Raw genomic sequence first — 11,904 nt, forward strand, 5'->3', positions numbered from 1 at the left:
TATATATATATATATATATATATATATATATATATATATATATATATATATATATATTTGCTTACAACCCCCCCCCCTTGTTTTGAGGGGGTTACAAATATGCTTAAAATAATCATCTGAAACTGAACAAAACATATTATGTTGTTGTAAGGAACGGGATTATAGATTAAAAAACAAAACTTGTTTGCATACCTTATTTTAATGTCTGAATATCAAAACGTCGATTGTGTTTAATTATCCCGCTTTTTAGTTTTGAAGTGTGAAATTCGGTGAATATGTTAAGTAAAATAATTAATTTAAAGTAAGCAAAACAAAAAAATATTTTTTTTAATACGAAGAAAGCCATTTTAAAATCTTTGATAAATAAATTAACAATTTCTGTTTAGCGAGCCGAATAATGCATGCCCATTATTAAACAGGGCATGCTTTGAAGAATCGATACAAAAAAAATCGATAAATATTGTGTCCTTTGTGTTAAAAATATCATTATTTTTTCGATCAAGTTTGGAAACGTTTGCCGCCTTTCGAGTACGGTGGACCAAACGCGCTGAAATAATTTTTTTATTCTGCTTTAAATTGCCCCCTCCCCATTTTGGAGAGCCTAGCCCCCACACACATACACATCAAAAACCAAACTCATACAAATGGTCACCCATCTGGTACTGGCCAGCCTCAGCGTTAATAATACATTGAAATTTTCGTCACTGAAAAAATATTTTTTTTTTTTGGCTTTTTGGTCTTCCGTAGTTTGCTTTTTATCAAGCACAAATGTAAACAGTAATCAAATCGACTCGAAGTAACTGGTTGCCTATATGAATAAGTGGAATTATTTGAAATCAAGGTACTTATATTATAATAATTTTGCATATTCTCATAGAAAATCACCCTAAATCTTAGTTAGACAAGAAATAAACAAATTAATTATTTCAAAAACCTTCTTTTTTTTTTTTTTACTATTTATATACGTTTTTTGTGCAAAACAAAAAAAAACGCCAATTGATAACTTTTGAGGAAAATTTAACATTTAAAATTTAAAAATAGTAGAAAAAGTTTTACATTATTCTGCTTTCTATATGATAAAATTCAGGGTTTTATCTTTCTGGAAAAAAAAAAGTTACTCAGAAATAATGGATTTTAATAAATGTAATTTCGTTTTAAAAAACAACAACTTGATTTTTCGGCCATTTTTGGCGGTGCCTATATTAATGTCATGAAACTTGGTAATTATGAAGTTTAACCCTAAAAAAATGTTTTTTTTTTTTAAATAGTCGCATCTTTCTTTCCTTACATTTTCTCGAATATTTTTGACATTACAAAACCGAAGGAAAATGCGATGATTATTGCAGAGAAACTGTAATTAAAAATAATTTTTGTGTGTGTGTGTGTGTGTGTGTGCGTGCGTGCGTGCGTGCGTGCGTGCGTGCGTGCGTGCGTGCGTGCGTGTGTGTGTGTGTGTGTGTGTGTGTGTGTGTGTGTGTGTGTGTGTGTGTGTGTGTGTGTGATATAATTATTTATATTTTTTGTTATTAATGTTATAAAACTTTAAACTTTGGGGAGTTGTGCAGTTTAAGTTGTAAACATAGCTTCTAACCCTTGCATGAAGAAAAGGAACAAGTTACAAATTACACCGTTGTGACGTCATCTAAATTAACGTAAATGGTCGATCCAATAGTTTCATTTTCACTTTCTTTTTCACTCAATGATAAAAAATATGTGATTTTATTTCTAAATCATGTCAATAAACGTTGAACAATAATTTTTTACATTAAAAAAAAATGTTCATTTTTTTTAATTTTTAAAATTTTAAAAAGAATGTTTTATTTTTTAAATTTTAAAAAAGAATTTTTTATTCTTATATTTAAAAAAGAATGTTTTATTTTTAAATTTTAAAAAGTATTTTTTATTTTTTAAATTTTAAAAAGAATGTTTTATTTTAAAAATTTTTTAAAGAATGTTTTATTTTTTATTTAAAAACATAGTTTTATTTTTTTAAATTTAAAACAAAGAATGTTTTATTTTTGTTCAATTTTAAAAAGAATGCTTTATTTTTTTTAATTTCGAAAAGAATGTTTTATTTTTTTTAATTTAAAAAAAAAGAATGTTTTATTTTTTGAAAATTTTAAAAGGAATGTTTTATTGTTTAAATTTTTTAAAATAAGTTTTATTTTTTAATTTTATAAAAAAATATTTTATGTTTAAATTAAAAAATGCTTTATTTCTGAACCATGTTAATAAATATTAAACAATCGCGCCATAAAATTAAAAAAGAATTTAATAAATATTAAAAAACGTTACATAAACAGATCGTTGTTACCCGATGAAGATTTTTAGATTACACTATTGCGTTATATATTAACAAGTGGTTAACATTTAAATTAATTACACCAACGTGTATCTGTTTTAAGGATTTGCAAAAGTTATTTTCTTTTAATAAATTTCAATAGTCTTGTCATTTAGTTATTAAAAAATCATTTTTTCTATTTTTTCCTTTTGTTTTAAAAAGAATTTCAATTTCATTTGATTGGACATTTTTGGATATTTTTAAGAAAAAATTCAATTTCATTTGCTTTTTTTCCCCCCATCCTTTTCTTTATTCGCATTTTTTTATATTTTATTTGTTTTTAGATTTTTTTATTTTTATTTTTGGTCCCCTGACAAAAGCGGGATGGCCTGTAAATTCACCCTTGTCCGTTCGTCCGTTCGTCTGTCCACACTACGCCTTGGAATTTTTTTTAACTTTTGCACAAACATTAAACATGATATGAGTAAAAATGTAACAGAACGGATTTTCCGACAAACTTCCGGTTGCCTCCCTAAGGATGCCTTTCGGGTTAAAATGACTAGAATTGACACCTTTGGGCTTATTCAAAAAAATTGATGCCTTGGATTTTTATAAAATTTTCTGAAAATTTGTAATGAACTGATTTCTGTATAATTTAGTTTTCTATACTCTTGGGTGTGTCCCAGGGGCTCTTTTAGGGCTAATAAAAACACTCAATTTTTTAGACTATTTTACCATATTTTGTCCAAAATTTTCTGTGTATGTCTATTTAGCAGTTTTGCATGGTGCTAAACTCAAATTTAACTATATTAAGGCCTTGGGGACTAAATGGGGGCAGAGCAAATGATGGACTTAGTCACTTCTGTTTTTCGCATGGTGCAGAACTCAAATTTACATATGTTAAGGCCTAAAACTGCACCGTTTGTTCATTTTCACCAGGAATTGACGTCCCCTGGGAACTTTTGTGGCTACATGCTGAACTTAGTTATTTTTTTATGCATCCACGTGGGACTATGCATGCTTCACTTGTTTTTTTCTTTTTTGTTTGTTTGCTTGTTTTTTTTTTTTTTTTTCCTTTTTTCCATTAAAATGAAAATCAATATTATGGATGAAGTAATCAATAATTAGGAAATTAAGGAAATAAACTGTACCTTTTTAACATTTATGTAGTTTATTCGTGGATTTTACCCCTCTACCCATACAAATACCATTGAAGATTTGCAGGCCCATACGAAAACAAAAATGACACTGTCAGTTATTGCTATATTGGGGTGGTTAGTTGTGGACACAGACTGCCTTAACAACTATTTATCAGTGTTATCATTGTCAGAGAATGGCGGCGATGACCGTCGTAGTATTCGCTACATTGGTATAGATTTTATATCGCAACATATGCTTTGTACGTATGCATAACACGGACCGTGCTAAATTGAGTTACATATTATGTTCAAGTAAAATCAAAGTTGTAGCAGCCGACAGCCGCTACTAACAAGCGGAGCTACTTCTCATAACTTCGAGATTTGAAATCTATTTCTCCCTGGCTTGTCCAATCACAAGCCAGCTCCCAGTCACGTGACCGAGTATATAAAAGGCAAAATAACGAACCCATTTCTTTCTTTCACTGTGCTCTGCCCAGAAGCACATATCGCCTGAGGCTTCAGCACCAGGCTGAACGTGAGTATTACAAGTCCAACGTTAACAAATTCCTAATGAACCGCCCCCTTAAGTTAACACTTCATCAAATCTCCACACTAACGTACTGTACTTGCAATAACCCTTATCCCTGAGTGGCTTCCGGGCCTTGATAAGTGGTGACCACCGTGTAAAAAAAGAAATTACAAGTTAGCTATTGCTCTCTTCAAACTTGCATTTATTTCCACGTGTATTCTTTGTCATGCTAAAGAACTGTCCTCGTTGATACGACTCACACTCATTACAACACGGCAACACACTGAAGTCTTTACCTTTTTTTCTTTTAACCGGCTTCCTTTGTACCGACGGCTACTAGCTATAAACACTATTGTCTCCCTCAACACGCCGGCAATATATTAATCTATCTTTAAATACATGGAACACTTTTCTCTCTATCAACGAACTCTTCACAACTACTATACATACAAGCGCGTATGAACACTGAACTCTTTTACTAATACGTTTCTCTCTTGTACTCTTCTAATAAAGCTACTAACGAAGATAACAAATAAAGTTTATTAATATAGAATGAAACTTCCATTTCGTCGTTGTCCCATTTCTAAAAAGTGTATACGATAGATATTGTTTTTTTTTTAATTGTTAGCTGCCTTTAATTGTAAGAGTGGGTCAATAAATAACAACACTATTATTTCAGCACGGTCCGTATTCTGCATAAGTACGCATATGTTAAATGTTAAAAAGCGATCCGGCATTTAAAATGATTCTATTCTTGAAAATCTGTCTAGTTATGCAATAATTGTAAAACTATATGTCCTCTAAAGAAATTACAAATCACATTTGTTATAGAAATATATTTATCAAAGCGCCCAATTACCGTTCTGTTAATGAACGTGAATATCTGTGCAAGCTTGTGATCTCATTACGCAATCAGTAAACCGTTTTTATAATGCGTATCCATGTCCTTAATCTGTTTTGACAAGGGTTAATGGTCTGCTGTAATGTTAAAAATTGAACGGAATATTGAAAGAATATTATATTTCTGAAAAACGCAATAGTAGTGTAACGCATAAGGTGCGCGTAAGAATTTGTTTAAAAGAAAAGGAAACGAAAAAAATGAAGAAGATGAAGAAAAAGATGAAAAACATGATGGGGAAGAAGAAAAATAAGAAGAATGAAAAGAAGAAGAAAAAGGAGAATGCAAAGTCGAAAGCGAAGAAGAAGAAGAAGAAGAAGAAGAAGAAGAAGAAGAAGAATTGAAAGTCGAAGATAGCAACAAAAAAAACGGTGTAAAATAAAAAAGACAGGTAAAAATTTAAAAAATTAATAAAACAGCGAAATACTGAGAAATGCCAGGGAAGTGATTAGCAGCATAAACTGGCCAGTTATAAAGAACGTGTGTTTACCTACTCGCTGTAAAGAAGGAATAATTATGTGCCTTTTGGAATGTGATGTACTAGCGTCAACACAGATCATGCACGCGGATTTAAGGTTCAATATAGCGCGAACAATTAAGGAAAACCTGTTAAAACGATAATCCCTGTATTTTAAGTTTGGAGTAAAGGTTTTGTTTCGGGTAACGTGTCTGATAGCGTTACTGAGAAAGGATTATTTCGTATTCGAAAATAGTATTCTTTTATTCGAAGAACGACTGGTTATAACACTAACCTGTTTATCCGAGTGTCATTCCGTCATTCTGCTGAATTTGGAATTGAAAGGAGGCGTTGTATTCTGTAATGTTATGCCAACATAAAATGTATGAAACTAATGTACTTAGTAAGGGGAATACTTGGAGTCTTGTAGCTAAGTATTACTTTTAATTAAAAAAAATCGGTGATTTAGAGTTTTATAGGAGGACTAAAATTAAAGAGGGCAATATATTTGGTATTGCCATTATGAGATTACGTTGTTGAGTGAGTAAGCAAATGAGGAGAAACTATAACTTGTATGGAAAGATGAGGAAATGTGCGTAATTTTGTTCGAAAACATGCGGCAGTATGCGTTTGGAATGGTGAGTGCGGAAGCTTTGCATAGGAATTGCATCGTAAGAAATATAGTTATCATTTTATTATATTAAATATTAATATATATTTTTTTAATCTTCTTCGTTTGGTATGGGGCAGCCAAACCAACTGCCAACATTGCTCTGCTTTTTATTGAAACCAACCGAGAGCTCTTTTTAGTATCCTCATTGTTCCCTTACGTGCAATTGTCTGGATCTCTTTTGCACTTGGTTCACCAAGAATATTAGTTAGGTAGGACTTCAGGTTTTTCTTCAGAAGCCCTGTGGCACCTATAATAACTGGTATGATTGATATCTCCTTAAGATTCCAGTTTCTTTTCATATCATGGATGAGACCTTGATATTTGGTCTGTTTCTCCCTTTCAGCTTTTTAGACCTCCATCATTAGGGACACTCACTTCAGCCAACGTTAAAACTCTCTCTGACTTATTCCATATAACTATGTCAGGTTTCACAGCAGCATTTTCAAGGTAGGTGATTGTCGAAATTACTTGGTTATAATGTATAAGTCATTTCCAACTATTCTTTCAGGTTGATGTTCCCAGGATTTGCTGCTACATTGGATGTTTAATTTTTTACAGATGGTCTAGTGAATGTACTTACATACCCCATTATGTCTCGCTGTGTAGTAGCCATCCGCTAAAAGCACCTTGCAACTTTATGTGTGCATGCACGCGTGTGTACGTGCACGTATGTGTGTGCGTGTTCGTGCACGTGCATGCGAGTATGTATGTGTTTACTAGGAGAATATCTGTCCCAGTTATGTCTGAGGGAACGAAAACAATCTATCTCTTGTATTAAATAAATGCTCAGTTCGAAATAACGATTAAAGATTATTGAGTTAAACCTAAGGATTCACAAATTCCACCTGAAGAAAGTCGGAGGTTACATCGGTCGAGATATTGTGATATGTATATGTATGTGTATATGTATACATACATAAAATAAACAAAAGGTAATATATATACTAAACAATAAATCAAAACTAGAAAGGTAAGCATATTAATAAACTATATAAAATAAATTAAATATATCTAATAAATAAATAAATAGGAACAAATACGTTATAAATAAATAAATAAAAATAAAAAAATATAATCCAAAAATAATAACATATAGTATTATTAAAGGTGATCAACATTATAAAATGCTAACGCTGTCTGCTATTATAAAAACATAAGAAAAAATAAAATAATATGATAAAATTAAGTAAATGAACATAAACAAAGATAAAACCATAAATAAATCAATAGAAAATAAAAGAAAATTAATAAAATAATTAATAAACAAACAAGCTCCTAGTCTCTCTCTCTCTCTCTCTCTCTCTCTCTATATATATATATATATATATATATATATATATATATATATATATATATATATATACAAGTTCAATGATTAAAGTTAAATTCTGTAGATTAAAGTATATACACAAATATTTAAGTTAAGAATTTATTCTTTTAAACAGGAATATATGGAGAAAAATTATAGTTATTTCCTTAATCCATGGAGTTTCAATAATGGCTCATATCATCAGAGGAAATGAAATGCAAAACAATAAACAAATATTTTGCTTTTCAGCACATATATTGAAAATGTTATTTAAAAGTTATTTACGCGTATATGTATATATATATATATATATATATATATATATATATACATGTATAACAATCATTTTATATAAATCATAATATAAATAAACACAATTCATTTAAATTCATAAATTCATAACATCTCTGCTCGCATAGTTACCATAAAAACTCGATAAAAAAAAATAAAATAAAAATTAATAAGAATTCACAAAATAAAATATATCAAAAATACATAAAAGAAAAAAAATTAAATAAGAAAACTTCACATATATGTGTGTGTGTGTGTGTGTGTGTGTGTGTGTGTGTGTGTGTGTGTGTGTGTGTGTGTGTGTGTGTGAAAAGGAAAAACCTAAAAGAGTAAAAACAAAAATAAAATCAACGTTTCGTCCCTATTTGATTTTATTTTTGTTTTTACTCTTTTAGGTTTTTCTTTTTTATTCACATAACGTCTAAAGCATCGTTTATATCTTGCTTTATTTTATTCATATATATATATATATATATATATATATATATATATATATATATATATATATATATATATATAGTGTTGTTGTAATCAGGTCTGATTAGATCCCTTTTTCACCAAAAATAAATAAATTGATAAAAAAATCAAATATGTAAAATAAACTTTGTTTATTTACACAAAAGTAACAAGTAAAAACGAATCATTTTTCAGTGTCCAAAAGGTTTGTCTTGGCAGACGGTTTCTTATGAATGTAAAAGTTATGTATGTTCGTTTGATCTTATGAATAAAGAGTATACCCTGTTCTACTTCGGTATTGAGTACTCTTATATTAACCGCGTTAAACTTGATTGGTTACTTAACCTCTAGGAAACCCCCTCTCTCTCTCTCTCTCTCTCTCTCTCTCTCTATATATATATATATATATATATATATATATATATATATATATATATATATATATATATATATATATATATATATATTTTGCCTAAACGCCTGAAATGTTGAATTCCGTCAATACAGAAACGGAAAACATCTTTACTATTTTGAAAATTATTCTAACTTCAAATCGCTACATATATTTTCTACGCTATTGACCTTAACTCGTTTGAACCTGTTAACACCATCTTTTGAATGTTTAATATACATTAATACTGTTATCCAAGCCCTGGTTCGAAATTATAAGAAGAAAAAAAGCAAATGTTACTTATGTTATCCAAAAATACTTACTTCCCGTTTAACCTGTACTGAGATGTGTTTTAAATCATAGTTATATCGTTACTTTAACCTATATTAAATAGATAGATTTTACTTTTCACTCTTATTGATTTAAAATTTGATGCATGACTCTAAATATTTATTTTCATTCTAGAGGTGCAATAACGTGGACTGTCCGGGGCCACTCTGTACTTGGCCTTGTTTCCTGACTAGGACATTGAACGCCGTTCCCCTATCACCAACTTCTTTCTTTTTCTCACAAATTGATCAAATTTGGTTTGCTTCCATACCGGGTGTACTCACTCAGCTGATCTGGGCTGGTCTTGTCTTGGAAGTTGAAGGTACCTGCTTGACAGTTTGTCTCACTGCTGTTTCCGACTGACAGTATAGGACCCTAACTCTTTGGTAGCGCTTAGAGCTGCTGCTCTATCATCAGTTGTATAATATCAGGATAGTTGTAGTGCCATGTCGCTCATGGAGAGGGGCCCTGCTGCTATCTCTTGAGGGCTTGCACGAGGTCAAAACTTCTTGGACAGGATCCGGTAAATGAACCTGCTGTGTGTGTATACTTGGCGTCAAAACTGGCCCACATTGCCCAACTCTCTCTCCCCAATCTAAAATTAAACAAAGCGTAATGAAATGAAATGACAACCTCAACCAATACCACGATTAATGTAATCTAGATGGTGTAGAGTCTTAGTAAACTCCCCGGATATCTTAGCATTACGTGAAACAAACCTACTCGCCTCAATTTCCTCTAACTACTTTAACATTACAGAATATCTCCATCCCTACCGTAAAGACTCGGATAGATATATGCATGGGCTTAGAGTCTATATTCAAAACACCCTCCCCTTAACTAGAGAGCAACGTCTGAAATCGGATGGCCAGGCCTTTATGTGTTTTCGACTAGCCTGCGTTAGTTACTTATATTTTCTCTACCGTTCTCCCTTAAGTCAGGATTGTACTCTAATCGATCATGTATCTAATAAGGAGAGTGCTGCGTCTATACTATCAATGCCCAAATACATGTGTTTGGTGATTTTAATGCTCACTATAAAATTGGCTTGTTTTCTCAGGTTACACAGATGCAACAAGAAGCTCTACTTATAGCTTCTCTATAGCCCATTCCATTCAATTCTAAACCTATTCCTTTCCACAATACCTGAGGGTTGTGTAACCAATACCCACAGTCCACTCGGAAACACAGATCAACTACTGGTATCAGTAGAGATCGCACTCAAGTCCCAATCCCAAAGTGAGGAGTCATTGCTCAGAACGACAAGGTACTACAAAAGGACTGATTAGAGATGCCCCATGGGCCAATATCCCCCTCTCCCTGCTGAACAGTGTGCAAATGAGACAACTGAATGGTGCAAAGTGGGCATTGAAGGAAATGTCCCCGCACGAAAATATTATAGCAAGCCCCACTCACCCGCATGGTTCACTAAAGATTGTGCAGCTGCTACTATTGTACAAAGACAGCATGCATTCTGCCAACTCGTATGTCATAAGGCAAACATGTATAGATGCTAGAAATCAATGTAAGAGAGTAATACCACAGTCAAAAAAGACATGCTGAAATAACCAGGGAATGTATAGAACGCAGAAAATAGGAACTCGCGATTTCTAGAAAATTTCTAATAGTGTAGTGAATAAAGGGCAATCAGTAATTCTCCAACTATCTAACAACCAGAAGGTTGCATGCATGGGAACCGAAAAGGCGGAACTGCTTGCTCGGCGATCCGCCTCCAACTCCACCATAGAGCCAACAAACAACTCTCTCCCAAATTTCACTGTGCGGACGGAAGCCACAATTGAGGATCTGAAAATGGCTGAATGATTCTGACCGTAGTTGAATGGGGCCGTAAATATATGGTAAAATTTAATGATAATAATACTAAGCTGTTCTCCTTTAACAATTACAAGAAACCTCTCCAACCACCGAGATCCATAACAAATAGCATCCTACCTGAGAATAACTCCTCGGCTTATCATTCATAGGAAATATGGACTGGAATAAGTACATTTGCGAAGGATGCTGCAAGGAAGGTGGGCTCCCTCTATCCTGCTAGAAAACTGCTCACACCTGAGAGTATTCTGTATCTCTATAAGACCACCATTCGCCCATGCATGGAGTATTGTTGCCACATCTGGACTGGTGCATCTAACATTAGTCTCTCTCTCTCTCTCTCTCTCTCTCTCTCTCTCTCTCTCTCTCTCTCTCTCTCTCTCTCTTTCTCTTTCTCTCTCTCTCTCTCTCTCTCTTGGATAGTGTCCAAAAAGGGTCTACAATCTAATAGGTCTCACTTTGTAAACTAGGCTTCAACTCCTATCCCATCGCCGCAATATTGCATCTCTCTTTTACAAGTATTTTAATGAAATGTGTTCTGATGGACTCATTGCACTTGTGTCCCTCGACGTACATATCTCCGACAAACCAACCTGGCAACAAAATCACACCCCTTGACTGTTGAGGTCCCTAAATGTCAGAAAGTTTTCTACTCAAATAACTTCTTTCCTACAATAGCTAAACTGCTACCTGACTGTACTGATATGCAGAAGTTCAAATGCAACGTAAACCAACATCTTCATCTTTCTTAGGCATGGTCCCAGTTAGTAGCCCCTTACGTCCAAGTGGAAATATGCCTTGTTTGGGGTGAAGGTGAGTAAAAAAAATTCGAATTGGATAAAATAAAACGAGATAATAAATTACCAAATAAAAAATAAAAATAAAATAAGTGTGATAATAATGGTGATGATAATAGATAATTCAAACTTGCCTTGACAGAGTTCAAAATAGACTTCCTAGCCTCGTAGGAGATGTCCTTTTCTCTTCCCTGCAACCTCTTTCTCACGGAAGAGAAGTTGCGGGTTTGTCTCTGATGTATCGTTATTTTCATGGAAAGTGTTCGACTGGGCTTCAGTCTATGGTCCCTCCTTGCAAAACTTTCAGAAGAAACACTCGCCTAGCTGAAAACACTATCAATAATTACCATCCCCCCCACACACACACTCTTTATCAGCGCCTAAACCTAAACGTAGATTCCATAAACAAAGCTTCTTTCTTAGAACTGCACGCCTGTGGAATTGTCTTCCGTTTTCCTGCTTTTCGGCTGACTACAATATGTTTGTCTTCAAGTAAGTCTAACGTAAACAAGTTCTTGAT

Source organism: Euprymna scolopes, chromosome 24 (genome assembly GCF_053919585.1).
Source record: "Euprymna scolopes isolate OS-2025 chromosome 24, ASM5391958v1, whole genome shotgun sequence".
Taxonomy (NCBI): Eukaryota; Metazoa; Mollusca; class Cephalopoda; order Sepiida; family Sepiolidae; genus Euprymna; species Euprymna scolopes.